This window comes from Labeo rohita, chromosome 20, assembly GCF_022985175.1.
Source record: "Labeo rohita strain BAU-BD-2019 chromosome 20, IGBB_LRoh.1.0, whole genome shotgun sequence".
NCBI lineage: Eukaryota > Metazoa > Chordata > Actinopteri > Cypriniformes > Cyprinidae > Labeo > Labeo rohita.
In genome coordinates this window covers 25,115,158-25,130,070 of record NC_066888.1, presented here as the reverse complement: position 1 = coordinate 25,130,070, position 14,913 = coordinate 25,115,158, and the positions used below count along the sequence as shown (strand labels likewise).

At 36.5% G+C, this 14,913-nt stretch overlaps 1 protein-coding gene across 3 annotated transcripts in view; it reads right to left on the bottom strand.

Moving 5' to 3' along the window:
• The window catches only part of msraa (methionine sulfoxide reductase Aa), an 88,798-nt gene that overhangs the window by 69,965 nt on the left and 3,920 nt on the right, over positions 1-14,913 (bottom strand). The window contains exon 1 of one of the 3 annotated variants that reach the window (XM_051138330.1): positions 12,487-13,221. The exons of the other annotated variants lie outside the window; for them this stretch is intronic. The gene's annotated coding sequence lies outside the window, so the exon portion shown is untranslated. Of the gene's footprint in view, positions 1-12,486; positions 13,222-14,913 lie in introns of those variants that run through there. 3 annotated transcript variants of the gene reach the window in all.

Sequence of the window (14,913 nt, the reverse complement as noted above, 5' to 3'; positions counted from 1 at the left end):
TTGGACTACACTGGTTGCACTCTGTGTTCTTGACTCACTAAAAAGAATCAATTCTTAAGAATAATTTACATTGGGCAGTCTGACTACACTGGTTGCACGCTATGTTTTTGACTAAAAAGAACAGATTCTTAGAAATAATTCACAGTAGGCAACTGGATGTTTTTCACTATGTTTTTGACTCACTAAAAAGAACCAACTTATATGAGTCATTAGTTTGACAGAACAATGCGCATGCAAACATCATTAGGTCTTTGGAAATAAATAAATAAAAAGACCTCATTTAGCCTCCATAATAAAAGATCAAATTACATGAAATCCTCAGAAGTTAACAAGGATAAAAATCAGAAGCCACAAATACATAATCTAAAAACAACTGGTAAAGAAAGCCACCACTTTTCTGTGATCTGTTTGGTGCAAATGTTAGTGCAGCAAGACAAATGCGCATTTGAAGTCAAGAGGAAGATTGTTTCAGTTTGTGGCTATGTCATTACTGTAAGCTAAAGATGAAAGAATCAGATTTGATTTTTTGTTCTTGCCTTCTCTCATCCTCCTACTTGCCATTGTGTGGCGCAGCTGAAACCGTGAATAAAAGATGTGTGCACGTAGCAGTCAGCTGCTTTCCTCTGCCAAAATAATGGGCAGCTCAGCGCCGGCTGTTTTACCTGCAATTAAGGGAGCTAAAAAGATAATTGTCTTAAAAGCATAAGTCAGTTACATAAGGTGGTGCTGCTCCTTCGTTGTGGTGAGCTGAAGACGCCACATTCCATTATCTCCTTGATATATGACTCTCTCATCTGCCAAAAGGATACCCAGCAAACTGAGCTGTCAGAGATGTAGTAAATATCATAAAACCTGTGGTATAATATTACATTTACTGTACTGGACCACAGTATTACACCAAATACCTCATAAGCAATGTCATACCTGCTGATCCAAATACACTTGTCTGTTTATTTTCCTTAATATGTGTAAAAGTGCTATTAGGGTTTTTTTAAAGGGCGGAAATGGGTCATATCATATAATATAAGGGAGCCAGAATCTGTGGGGTCTGTATCTATCACTGTATCTATCAACAAAAGTTGATCTGAAAAAACCTAAAATTTGAATACAATTTTTACCATAAAAAATGGTCAGCAACAGCATCACCATCCACTACATCAGCCCATAAAAATAAAAACTCACACAATAAATTATGCTTATGCACAAATACATTTTAGCTGCAGGTGTATAGAAGAATAATACATTACCAGTTTGGAATAATTCCTTTTTTCTTTCTTTTTTTTGTAAGAAGTCTCGATTTTAAAAAATGGCTCTTATTATCAACGTTGAAAACAGATTTTGCTGCTCAATATTTTTGTGGAAGATTTTCCAAGATTCTTTGATGAATATAAAGTGCAAAAGAAAAGTATTTATTTGAAATAGAATTCTTTTGTAACATGTCTTTATTGTCACTTTTGATCAATTTAATGCATTCTTGTTGAATAAAAGTATGATTCATTTGTTTGTTTTTTTAACTTATTTACCTCAAACGTATTTCCACAAAAATATTACAAAGCAAAAACTATTTTCAAGATTTATAATAATAAATGTTTCTTGAACAAATCAGCATATTAGAATGATTTCTAAAGCATCATTTGACACTGAAGACAGTAATGGCGCAATGCCTGCTGAAAAATCAGTTTGCATCACAAGAATAAATTACACTTTAAAATATATTAAAATGGAAAATGGTTGTTTTAAATTGTAATAATATTTCATATTTTTTTCTGTATTTTTGATGAAGTAAATGCATACTAGGTAAGCATAAGAGACTTCTTAATCTTAATTATTCCAAACTTTTGACCAGTAGTGCATAAATTCTAATAAATTATAATTTATAAATAATAATACATCAATTATATAACCCACTACTAGCTAATGCAACAATAACTAAATAAAGAACTTAAATGCATATTAACAATTCTAAAGTTTTTTCACTGCCCATCATTGCCCCCAAAAAGTGTCAATTAAAAAAAAAAACAAGAGTTTGCTTGAAGTGAAAAGAACATGCACTGGTGTGAGAACATGCACGTACTGTTCCAAAGGTGCTGGCATTCTCCACCCCCTCCCTCAGCCAGCTAAGCACTTTCTCACACAGTAATATCCTGCAAGAAGGTCCAGCTGTGCTTTCATCTGCTGATTTCATTAGGCAGAGTAGGTAGATATCAAGGATTGCATTATGCTTTCCTGTAATTCAATTCCCAGTGTTCCCAGCCGACACGTTCTTTGCATTTGCAAAGACACTTCAGCCTCCCCCTCCTACGTAACTTACCTATACGCCAGCACATTTAAAGCAATTTCCATCTAGGGGGGGGGCTCAAGTCTGATTGGAAAGCTATTTATAGCGCTCATGAACAACGATGCAGTTTGACACCAATGCTCCAGGTGGGCAACTTCCACAAGGTTTGATTGCCAGCATGGGAGCATCATCCCACATTTAAACGCCTCGGCCACAGGGCCGTGATGACGCTGACGATCTGCAGGGCTGGGCCTTTGAAATAGCCGATATTCAAAAGGAGGGAGAACATCTAAAGGCAAGGCCCATGAAAAATTAATGCGAAGGTGCCAAGTCATTTCCATGCGGCCACGCTGTAGAAGCCCACTCGTGTGACTAGAACATTTTTGACAGGTCAGCCAGGCGGAACAGAGCAGTGCAGGCATGTGGTCCACTAAGGACGTGGAGGGAGCGCAGGACACGCCGATTCCTCTGCCTGTCAGACTGTCCAGAGGTGGCCTGCCACTTTCAGAAGACGTCCAGGAGTGAAGAACAGAGATCAACGCAAGAGCAAGAGCAAGAGCAGACAAAATATCACTATTACCCTCATTTAAATGGTTAACTCACCCAGAAATGAAATTCTGTCATCATTTACTAAGCCTTATGTCATTCCAGTACGGGTTATATGACTTACTTTCTTCCCTGGAACACAAAAGGAGATGTTAGGCAGAATATTCCTGCTGTTTTTCCCACCCTTACAAATGAAAGCTCCAAAAAATGACAAGAAAGGATAATGAAAGTGCTATAAAAGCGGTCTATATGACTTGCTAAGCCATTTAGCGTTATATGAGATACAGACCGAAATTTAAAGGAATAGCTCACTTAAAAATGAAAATTCTGTCATTAATTATTCAGAAGTAAGACCTTCGTTCATCTTCGGAACACAAATTAAGATATTTTTGATGAAATGCGAGAGCTTTCTGACCCTTCATAGACAGCAAGACAACTATCATGTTTAAGGCTCAGAAAGGTAGTAAAGACATTGTTAAAATAGTCAATATGACATCAGTGGTTCAACCTTAATTTTATGAAGCTATGAGAATACTTTCTGTTCGCAAAGAAAACAAAAATAATGACTTTATTCAGCAATTTCTTCTTTGATGTCAGTCACAAGTATGCATTGTGGTAATCTCATGAGTGCACGTCAAAATTGTTAAATAAAGTTGCACACAAAAAACCACTGATGTCGCATCATCGCATGGACTATTTTAACATTGTCCTTACTATCTTTCTGGGCCTTGAACACCTTGAACGTTGCTGTCTATGCAGGGTCAGAAAGCTCTCGGATTTCATTAAAAATATCTTAATTTGTGTTCCGAAGATGAATGAAGACCTTACATGTTTGGAACAACATGACGGTGAGTAATTCATGACAGAATTTTCATTTTTGGATGAACTATCCCTTTAAATGGTTCTAATTTGCTACACTTGGATGTATATCACAATAGGACACAACTTTTGACACCACTTTAAGTCCTTAGTAGTGGTGGGACATCATCTGGCACATTTAACTACACTAGAAACGTTATGAGCTAGAGCAATCTGTGCTATTAGAATGCTATCATATGTGACCCTGGACCACAAAACCAGTCATAAGGGTTTTGAAAGTTTCCATTGATGTATGGTTTGTTAGGACAGGACAACATTTGTTTGAGATACAACTATTTGAAAATCTGGAAAAAATATTGAGAAAATTGCCTTTAAAGTTGTCCAAATGAAGTTCTTAGCAATGCATATTACTAATTAATAATAAAGCTTTGATATACTTATTTTAGGAAATGTACAAAATATCTTCATGGAACATGATCTGTACTTAATATCCTAATGATTTTTGGCATAAAAGAAAAATCAATCATTTTGACCCATACAATATATTGCTGGCTATTGCTACAAATATACCCGTGTTACTTACAACTAGTTTTGTGGTCCAGGGTCACAACATTGTGTTACACAGCAGAAAGAAACTTAAACAGGTTTGAAAAAACGTGATACTTGAGACAGGATTTTTGCATTGAATTATCACTTTAACAACCGTAGTAGAGCGGTGGTCATTATGCAGTGACCACTATACAGTGCAGTCTATCATCTGCCAGTCTATCATGTTTACATGTGGGTTTGTGATATAGGAACGTGACAGCCAGGGTAAAAAAATTTTAAAAGGGAAATTTGAAAACACTGAGGATGGAGGATGGAGAGAGAAAGAGAGAGAGAGAGAGAGAGATCCGCATTGGATCAAAAGTAATTATTCACAACAGGAGGCTGCAGAGTTAATTCGACCAATCAGAAGGAGGGTGGGGGGAAGGCTGGAGAGAACGAGAACGACAGAGATTGTTGAGAATGGAAGAGGCAAAATCAGAAAGAGAAACCACATCAAATACAAAGATATATTTACATGGATAATGTGCTCCTCATACTTTATGTTCAGCTGTGGAATGAAAGTGTTCAGTTCATTCCAGTTCATTTGATATTGTCACCATTGGCAACAGCATGTAGTCAACCACAAACACAAGGACTGCCAAGAGACTATCATTTTGTAAAATGCCCAACACTTAATCACTTCCTTTGTCATGGTGATTAAACAAGGCTGTTCGCTTGTGGCATACTGCGCAGTATATACTATATACCGCCCACTATTTTGAAATGAATGTGAAATGGTACAGTATGCCATGACAAACACTGCATATAGTAGTATGTCATATGGCTTAACTATACACTGCATGTTTAGCAGAGTGAATTAGGTGCACTTTGAATCTTTGAATCATAATGTGCAGTGAGCATACCTTTGCATACTGCAAAAACAGTGTGAGTTGTATGATAGTACGCCATTTTAAACACATCCAGAGACTTCATGGCTTGTTATCAGCAGCACATATTTATGTTGCATACTGTGCCAAGTGCACATTGTTTTACATACTGCAAAAAAAAAACAGTATTAGCAGTGTAGTACTATGCAATTTTGAATGCCTCCAAAGCCTTATGAATCAGCTCAAGACTGTGGCGATTCTTATTGAATCTTCGAGACTTCTCAATAATACTAATTAATGTTGCATACTGTACGCAGTAAACATACCTTTGTATACTGCAAAAACATTGTGAGTTGTATGGTAGTAAGCCATTTCAAACACATCCAGAGACTTATCAATCAGCTGCAATTTTAATCTTTAACCCTTTATGCCATACATATCTCCACAACACAAATTAATGTTGACAGTGCATATTGTTTTACACACTGCAAAAAAAAAAACAAACAAACAAAAAAACAGTATTAGTAGTGTTGTAATTTGCAATATTGAATGCCTCCAGAGCCTTATGAATGAGCTCAAGAGTGTGTGGAAACTTTTTATTGAATCTTCAAGACTTTATTATTACATATCTCATTAACACTAATTAATGTTGCATACTGTGTACATACATTTACATACTGCAAAAGCAGTAGTGAGTCAGTTCAGTTTGAATCTTCAAGTCTTTATGCTATTTTTCAAACACATCCAGAGACTTAGTCTTTAACTTTTTATGCCATGTTAAATATCTCAACAACACAAAATAATGTTGCCACAGTGCACACTGTTTTACATACTGCAAAAAACAGTATTACTATGTACTATGCAATTTTGAATGCCTCCAGAGCCTCATGAATCAGCTTAAGATGATTCTTGTGTGGTGATACTTATTGAATCTTCAAAACTTCTCATTAACACTAATGCTGCATACGGTCCACAAACATTTACATACTGCAAAAGCAGTAGCATGGTAGTATGCCATTTCAAACACATCCAGAGATTTATTTATTAATCAGCTGCATTCTGAATCTTTAACACTTTGTGCCATGTTGTACATTTCATCAGCACTAATCAATGCTGCAGTGCATACTGCACATTGTGCATACTTTTAAATACCATAAAAATAGTGTTAGAAATAGTGTAGTACTATGCAATTTTGAACACATCCAGAGCCTTATGAATCCGCTCAATAATGTTGATGACTTAAATTGAATCTTCAAGACTTTATGCCAATTTTCGCATCTCATCAACACATAGATTCACATACTGCAAAAAAGTATTGATAGTGTAGTACTATGCCATTTTAAAATGCATCTAGAGCCTAATGAATCAGCTTATTAACATGTGACAATTCATATTGAATCTTCAAGACCCTTTTTTATGCATCTCATCAACACTAATGATGCATACTGTGCGCAGTGAACATACCTTTGCATGCTGCAAAAACAATATTGTAGTAACCCATTTTGAACACATCCAGATACTTATTATCAATCAGCTGCAATATGTATCTCTAACCCTTTATGCCACATTACATATTTCATTAACATGTATTAACGTTGCATACTGTGCCCAGCACATACTGCAAACAATAACATAAAAAACAGTATTAGTAGTGTAGTACTATGCAATTTTGAATGCTTCCAGAGCCTTATGAACCAGCTTAAGAGTGTGAGGTGATTATTACTGAATCTTTAAGACTTTATTTTCACATATCTCATTAACACTAATTAATGTTGCATACTGTGCACATATGTTTACATACTGCAAAAGGTGCAGTATGTACACCATTTCAAAAACATCCAGAGCCAGTTCGATTTGTATCTTCAAGTCTTTTTTATATTTTTCAAACACATCCAGAGACTTATCAATCAGCTGCATTCTGAATCTTTAACCTTTTATGGCATGTTGAATATCTCAACAACTCAAATTAATGTTGATACAGTGCACATTGTTTTACATACTGCAAAAAAAACAGTATTAGTAGTGTACTACAGTGCAACTTTGAATGCCTCCAGAGCCTTATAAATTAGCTCAGAAGTGTGTGGTGATTATTATAGAATCTTCAAGACTTCTCATTAACATTAATTATTGCTGCATACTGTGCACACAAATGTATATACTGCAAAAGCATTAATATGTTAGTACGCCATTTCAAACACATCCAGGGCGAGTTCAATTTAAATCTTCAAGTCTTTATGCTCTTTTTCAAACATGTCCAGAGACTTATCAATCAGCTGCAATTTGAATCTTTATCCTTTTATGCCCTGTTACATATCTCAACAACACAAATTAATACTGCATACTGTGCCCAGTGCATTACATATGGCAAAAAACAGCATTAGTAGTGTAGTACTACACAATTTTGAATGCCTCGAGAGCTTTATGAATGAAATCAAGACTGTGTGGAGATTCTTACTGAATCTTCAGGACCTCATTTTTACATATCTCATATATTTACATACTACAAAAAAGTAGTAGTATGGTAGTACACCATTTCAAACACATCCAACCCTAACCCTAACCCAGCTGCAATCTGAATCTTTATCCTAGAGCCTTATAAATAAGCTCAAGACTGTGTAGCGATTCTTATTGAATCTTGAAGACTTTATTTTCACATACTGCTAAAGCAGTAGTATCCAAGTACGCCATTTGAACACAGTTCATTTTGAATCTTCAAGTCTTCATGCTATTTTTACACATCTCCTCAACACTAATTAACAAGAAAGCACTTAAATCATAGCGGGTCAGTATGTTTCCGACATTATTAGCTGATTTGCTTCAACTGCAGAACATTTTATACTGGAAGTCCTCCTAAAATAGCAGCCTAGACGCGACTGTGATCAATGGAACTGACGAGTCTCGTACTGCAACACAGGGCATGTGCGACAGACAAGGTTTTACCCTCTTGCTCCTATTCTATCATTATAAAGGAAGACAGGATCACTAATGAGCCGGTAACGGGTAGACGCGTGGCCACAGAGGTGAAGGAGTGAGAGAGTTCTCTTTGTGAGTGAAAAGGCTTCCTTCTCCCTTCATCTCGCGATTATGTGTCAACATCAAACATGGCGACTAGCGCTCCACACCTGCCCGTCAGTGCAGTCCTTTGGAGCTAAGATTAAAGGGGGTTTTGCTCACCAGAGGTAAAAACAGCGAAATGAAACGCACTGTAGGACCCAGAACACATCATATCTTTAATTCCTTCAGTTCTTTGTTCAGACAAACAGGTGGACTGTTGCGTCCTCAGAGCAAAGCGAGCGAGTCTTTTTACAACCTGCATTAGGAATCCAAACACATTTTCAGAAAGAATTATTTTGATCTCTTGAAACAACCCTTCAAGCTGTGAGATCTGGAATTTATCATACGCACAGCCACGATGCCAAATCCACCAACTCAATGCGGTGATATTCATTTGCCGTCTTCTTGGACTCAACTGTTCTAAGTCATTCCAACTTCCACCATGTTGCATACAGAGAAATAATTCACAGCTTTAACAAGAAGAAGATGTTACTGGGCCTATAAAATACAAATACTAATTTTGGAACAATCCCAATCAGTTGGCGAGACAGAAATTTCAAAGGCTATTTCATGTGCCCATCAGCACCACCAAAAGTTGGCATCCCAGATCTATTTTCTAAATCCATGTAATTGATCTTAAATTAATTAATAATAATAATATGTTGAGCATCTGCCTTCCTCCAATCAACAGGCAATAGATAGAACCAAGTCCTGTTCTAATTTTCTTTTTTTGATAATTTGTCACACTTCGATATATAATCACATTATGAAAAGAAAAGCATTTATATTAATTATATACTAAAATCAGTATTATCTGAGTTGCAGGGAATGTGTTCCCTGCAACTGCATGTGTTCTTGCATGTATATATATATATATATATATATTTTTTTTTTTTTGCCAGGGACAAGAGCTAAAAATTCAATTTGCAGACAAAGTAATTCTCATATTAATGTTCTTAAAGAAATAAAATAAAAATTCTGTCATCATTTACAAACTATGGCTGGGTTTTGACACAAATTTCACTATTCGCTTTGATTCTGATTTACAAGCTTATGCTTCAATTCAATCCGATTCAGTGTTGATTATTTTGGATAAGGTACAGTTGTTGCCAAATTTTCTCAAGAAAAAAAAAAAAAAATCTCTCAACTAATGCTGTAAAATATACACGACAGTCAGTATAATACTGAACGTTAAAATTTACGACTTACACACTCAGTGAAGTTTTTAGAATAATAAAGTACATAATTAAAAAAAAAAAAACTACTCCAATTCGTTATTTGAAATATAAAAATGTAAATAATGGCTGTCATAAAAACTGGACAGATTTATTTAAACATAAATTAAACATTGAGGAACAGTAAAAAAAAAAAAAAAATGATAATAAATATGTTATATGGTATATACATTTAGCAAAATGCTCCTCTCTAGTTAATCTGACTAACGCGTTTATGGTCAAAGAATGATTTTTTTATTTTATTTATTTTTTCGGGTAAATGTGACATTATGTGACACAGTTTACAATCTGTAATACTGACGTTTTTGCTCGGTTTCATTTGTTGACTGAACGATTACATAAGACAGAATACGGATTTCAGTAAGTTGTACTCTTTCTTTTATCATACCTTTAGATGTTTATTCATGTTTATTTTGTGCTAGAACTGGTATTAAAGCGAGGGGAGATGATCAGTTCATGTGCGCCTCGTGGTGCCGCTTTTCTTGAACTGAGGCGCTACCAATGATCTGTCACTTCACATTATACAGCACCAAAACGGTACTTATTGTTTGAACATTATAATAAAATGGACAGAATTTGAAATCTGAGACTTTGTTTCATATCAAAAGTAACAAAGCACAAAGCTTATTACGATTTATTGGATGGGATGTACGCTACAATGTTTCATTTATTAACTGAAAATAGGCTAGACTAATCAATTCTTGGGATTTAAGATTCGATATCGTTTGGTAAAAATGAGAATCGATTAAAATCGAGAAATCAGTTTTTTTTTACCCAGCTCTATTACAAACCTGTGCCTCTTTTGGAGTCCACAGAATACAGAAAGTCATACAGTTTTGTAACAACATAAAGGTGAATCAATGATATCTAAATTTTGATTTTTGGGTGGACTATTTCTAGTGGTTACAGTGTATTTAACGTTTCTCTATTTGACTTGCCTATAGACTTCCATTGTAAATGCAAATTTGAATGCACAGTTTTTACTGATGGAAAAGTCTAAATAATTTTCTACTCATAGAGCTTTTGAACCCAAGACGTTCTTTAATGCTTTCTCATGCTGATAAAGTATGAGCCCATTCAAGACCCTGAAATGATTCATATTCCTTATTTAAGTCCATATCTGTCAAAAATATATTACACAATCATTAAGCCAGTACATAAGCCAACCACTATCTTTTGTAAACCAGTAACAAGACAGACAGGTTAGATGAGTCCTGAAAGCAATACAAGTCCTGTGTGTTGACAGAGGCGTTCTTGAGTAGGGCAAAGAGCACTGTGGGAGACGGAGAGAGTGTGTAACAGGCTTTTTAAACGATCTACCTAATCACATCACACTTGCAGGTCTTCCTTTTCTCTACACATTAGAGTTCGAAGGTCAGACTACATTTACATTCATGCATTTGGCAGACACTTTTATCCAAAGTGACTTACAAGGTGTACATTTATCAGTATGTGCCTTCGCTGGGAGTCGAAACTACTATCTTAGCCTTGAGTTAAACTAAAAAACATTTGTTACAGCAGATCAGCAAAGAGAAAAAAATTCTAAATAATGCTTACAGAAATATAAAGGAGGCTAGATTCTCAAGCTATTAACTGAGTTAAAGTGGGTCAACGTGCACAACGAGTCACCAAAAACTCCACACTGCTTTTCTGAACCATTAAAAGGTTTTGAAAAAACTGTATTGCTGAGAAAAGCCATGCAAACATATCAGGTTTTCTATTATCTGCAAAGGAAGTTATGAATAATTTACTGCCACTGTCTGTTACACATGCATGGTTGGAATCTTCTGCTTGTTCACTTAACCAGGAAAAAAGCTTAAGAGCTAAAAAAAAACAAAAAAAAAACAAAACAAGGAACTTGGTTTTTATCAACTGATAAAATGCTGATGTAAAAAAAAAAAAAAGTATGCAAGTTTGAATCCTGAATACATACTTTTAAAGAGATTTCTTATGCTTACCAAGACTATGTTTGTTTAATTAAAAAGACAGTAAAAAAGTAATATTGTGAAATATTATTACAACTGTTGTCTATTTTAATGTTTTAAAATGCAGTTTATTTCTGATATACTGCTCAAAATATAAAATCTTACCAAAACACTTGAAAGATTTTTCAATTTTTCAGTGTTAAGGAATTGAAGGCTCTTTGGTCTCATCAACGTTGTGGGCTCTAAATAAACATCTAAATGTTGTGTAGAGCAATTTTACAACCAATCTTTGTGAATTCTTTCCATTTGCACTTCTTCTACTTCAACTGGTTTATCTGAGGTACCTATAAATCACTCTAAATCATAAAAAATGCCTAATCTACTCTACAGATAAGCTTAAAATGAACATATTCCAAAGCTAAAACAATTAGGGTTGTTAATTTTGATTTATCCAGGTGGTATATGAATAATTGTGTTGATAATTAATAATTATTTTTTAGCGAATGGAAAGCAATGGAGAGTTTCCAACTGGCATTTTGCAGTTGCCCAAGCAGCTGTTCTGAGACGCTGGTGGCAAAAACAAAAAAATATGTTTCTACTTCATAAAACAAAATTGAGAAATGGCACACAGAACAGTGAAGATACATTCAATTAGGATCCATCTTCAAAGGTCACAAATGCTGGTGATTAAAAATTTCACCAAAGAGGGTTTAGGCCTTTGCATGTTTTTAGTATTAATGGAAAACTGAAAGGCCTTTCAGAAAAACATAATATTAAACTATAACACCAAACATCATAATGCACCTGCTCTATCAGCCATGGACACCTGTCTTGTGATGAAACACATGTGGCAAATTCATCCTGGCACAGAATCAACAAAATCTCTCTCTGTCTCTTCTCTGTTCTTGCCCTTTTCACAGTTATTAACTGGAAGCCTGCCGATGCAGCCAGAATCCTAGTGCAATACCATTAAGCAATGCCAATGTGTAGCTGTGTGAGACAGAAAACCAGTATTTTAGTATAATAGATGAAGAATCAGTAGAAAACTGTCTCTCTAGAGAAAATCATGTTCACTTCATGTACATCACGTCCTGATAAATATAATAAACCAATAACAACAACAGTGACTCATTAGCATCAAAGAAGCCACCTGAGAAAAAACTCTAAACTTAATGACTATATAAGATTATACTGCATTATTAGACGCCACTTACAGATGTTAGGAAATCAACATCCAGGCCTTCTTTGTACTCCAGACTTTTGCTGTTGACCGCAAGCTTTCGAGCACCAAAATGGCTGACCAACAATTCATCCTCTTCTCGTAGAGCATTGAATTCCCTAATAGTTAGAAGCCTGCAATATCACCTCAAAACTTCACTGATCTAAGCATGTCCAAATGCAAACAGTCTTGTTTTTTGGAGACACACCTCAGAGAAAGAACACTGTTGTTGAGGACACTTGGAAAGTCACCTAACTCGAGGACAAAAACATCCATTTCCCACTTAGGAGCGTGGCATCTTGGTTCTGGCCCTTAGTTTTAGAAGTTGTGAAAGTAAAAACAAAACTTTGTAGTCCACAGGCACAAACTTTTCTTTGGCACTTGGTGATTGTAGTTCCAGACATTCTCTTCAGTAGTGAAGAACATAAGTCAGAAGCATCTTCATTTGCGGATAAGATAACAAAGACCCCTGAAGACGCATGGTCATCTCTTGGCGCAAACAACTTCAAAAGTCGAGTCCAAAAAACGGGGAAGGCACAATTCGTCCAGAATTTTCCAAAAACGTCTCATTGATTACAATGTGCGCCCCCTTTGCCCTGGCTTCCTGCGAAATATAATGCAGTTTTCTTTTTAGATTTAGTTTTTTAGCACTGAAGCTGAGCTTCTGCACTCGGGGTATTTTTGATTTCCTTTGCGCAAAAGCTGAGCAAACAGACAAAGGGAGCTGCGATAGAACCCTGCCAAGTCTCGCCTGGGTTTTTTCTCTTCCATTCCTCTCCCTCTCCGTGCTCCCGCACTCCCGGCGTGGCAACTTTCCCGAGAAACCCTGGCGGAGCTCCAGCCTGTGTCTGCTCGTCTGGGCCCCCCTCCTCCCCCCGAAAAAAAGCGCCAATTTAGGCAAATTGATCAAAACGAATCTCAAATTAATTTCTCTTCTCTGCCATTCCCTGCCACCTTCATCCAGATTCGGTCCCCCCTCCTCCCTCGCCAGATGCACAGACGCGAGGACATTGGAATGTCTGTCATCCCAATCTCCCCAGCGTCCCCACACCTCCAACGTCCCTCCTTTAACCGCTCCATCCGTTGTTAGCCACCGGCACTCGAGAGTTGCTCTGTGTTTCACCTACTCACTTTCAAATCTGTCTTAGCAGGGAAAAATCCTGCTGCTGTTTTTCTTTTCAGCGCCGCGATCATTCTCCGCGTGCCAAAACAGCACCTCCTGTGCTGCTACTGCCATTTTTGGGGACATGGCAGCAATGCTGTGCCAAAGCGGGACGGCCCCAAGGACGCCCTCCCTAAACAAACTTCCTCACTGATACAGAAACCAAACCGTGCACTGCCACAAACTTCTTGTGATATTTAGCATGGCAAATCAACAACTAGTACCCACCTTATTTTTCCAGTAAAAGCGAGCATTTGTAAATTTAATGTGTCTGGCTTCTGGTCTCATCCGCTTCCAGCTGTTTTTAGATGTACAAACGACTTGATATTGCAAACTGGTGTGTCTTACCATATTATTTTAATGTATTATCTTATTTATGAACACAGTGGTTTGTAGTGCAAACAGTTTTACCATTTACTGCACTTTGTTTTTCTTCTCGTTATTTCTCTATGGCGGCTTATGAACCGGAAGTCTTAGGCTACGTTCACACTGCAGGCAAATGTGGCCCAAATCCGATTTTTTTTCTGTTTTTGTCCTGACAATGTGAACAGAACAAACCACATGGAATCTGATCTTTTTATTTCTAATTTGTGCCACTTCCATATGTGGTACTAAATTCGATACAAGTCAGATGTTTTGCAATGCGACGGCAGTGTGAACAGTCATGCAACTTTTATGTCACTCTAGATCGACATTCGTCCTAATTCCGCTTAATTTATGTCGTCCGTGTTTACTTCCGTATGACAGTGCGCTGCGGAAGAGTTGCCAAATCCACCGTTTCCCCGCGGAATTGGGTTACTTTTTCCACTATTGCCGCAGGTTGTTTTCCAACTTCGTGGTTTGATAAGCGACCCTATTAACGTGATATTTACTACCCTGAAGATGGTTGGGCTAGTTTTGGAATAGTTTTGAGAAGCAATCGGGCGGATTTTGTTGTAAAAACCTGAAACCCCGTTCGTATTGTTCTTTTGCCCATGCAAGCCAGTTCAGAACCATGATCTGTTCACACTGGAAATCTAATATTGGCTACATTTGAAGCAACAGTGTGAACAGCTATACAAAAAATTCGGATCTGACAAAAAACGAAAAGGCTCGTAGTGTGAACATAGCCTAACATATAACCAGAAAACAGCTTACTTCCGCATTAAAAAATAAGGTGGATAGAGACTCTGACAATCTATATTTCATGGTAAATATCATTTTAATATATAGCATATGTAATATATGCTGTTTTAGTTATAATTTATATTTAAGCAAAGA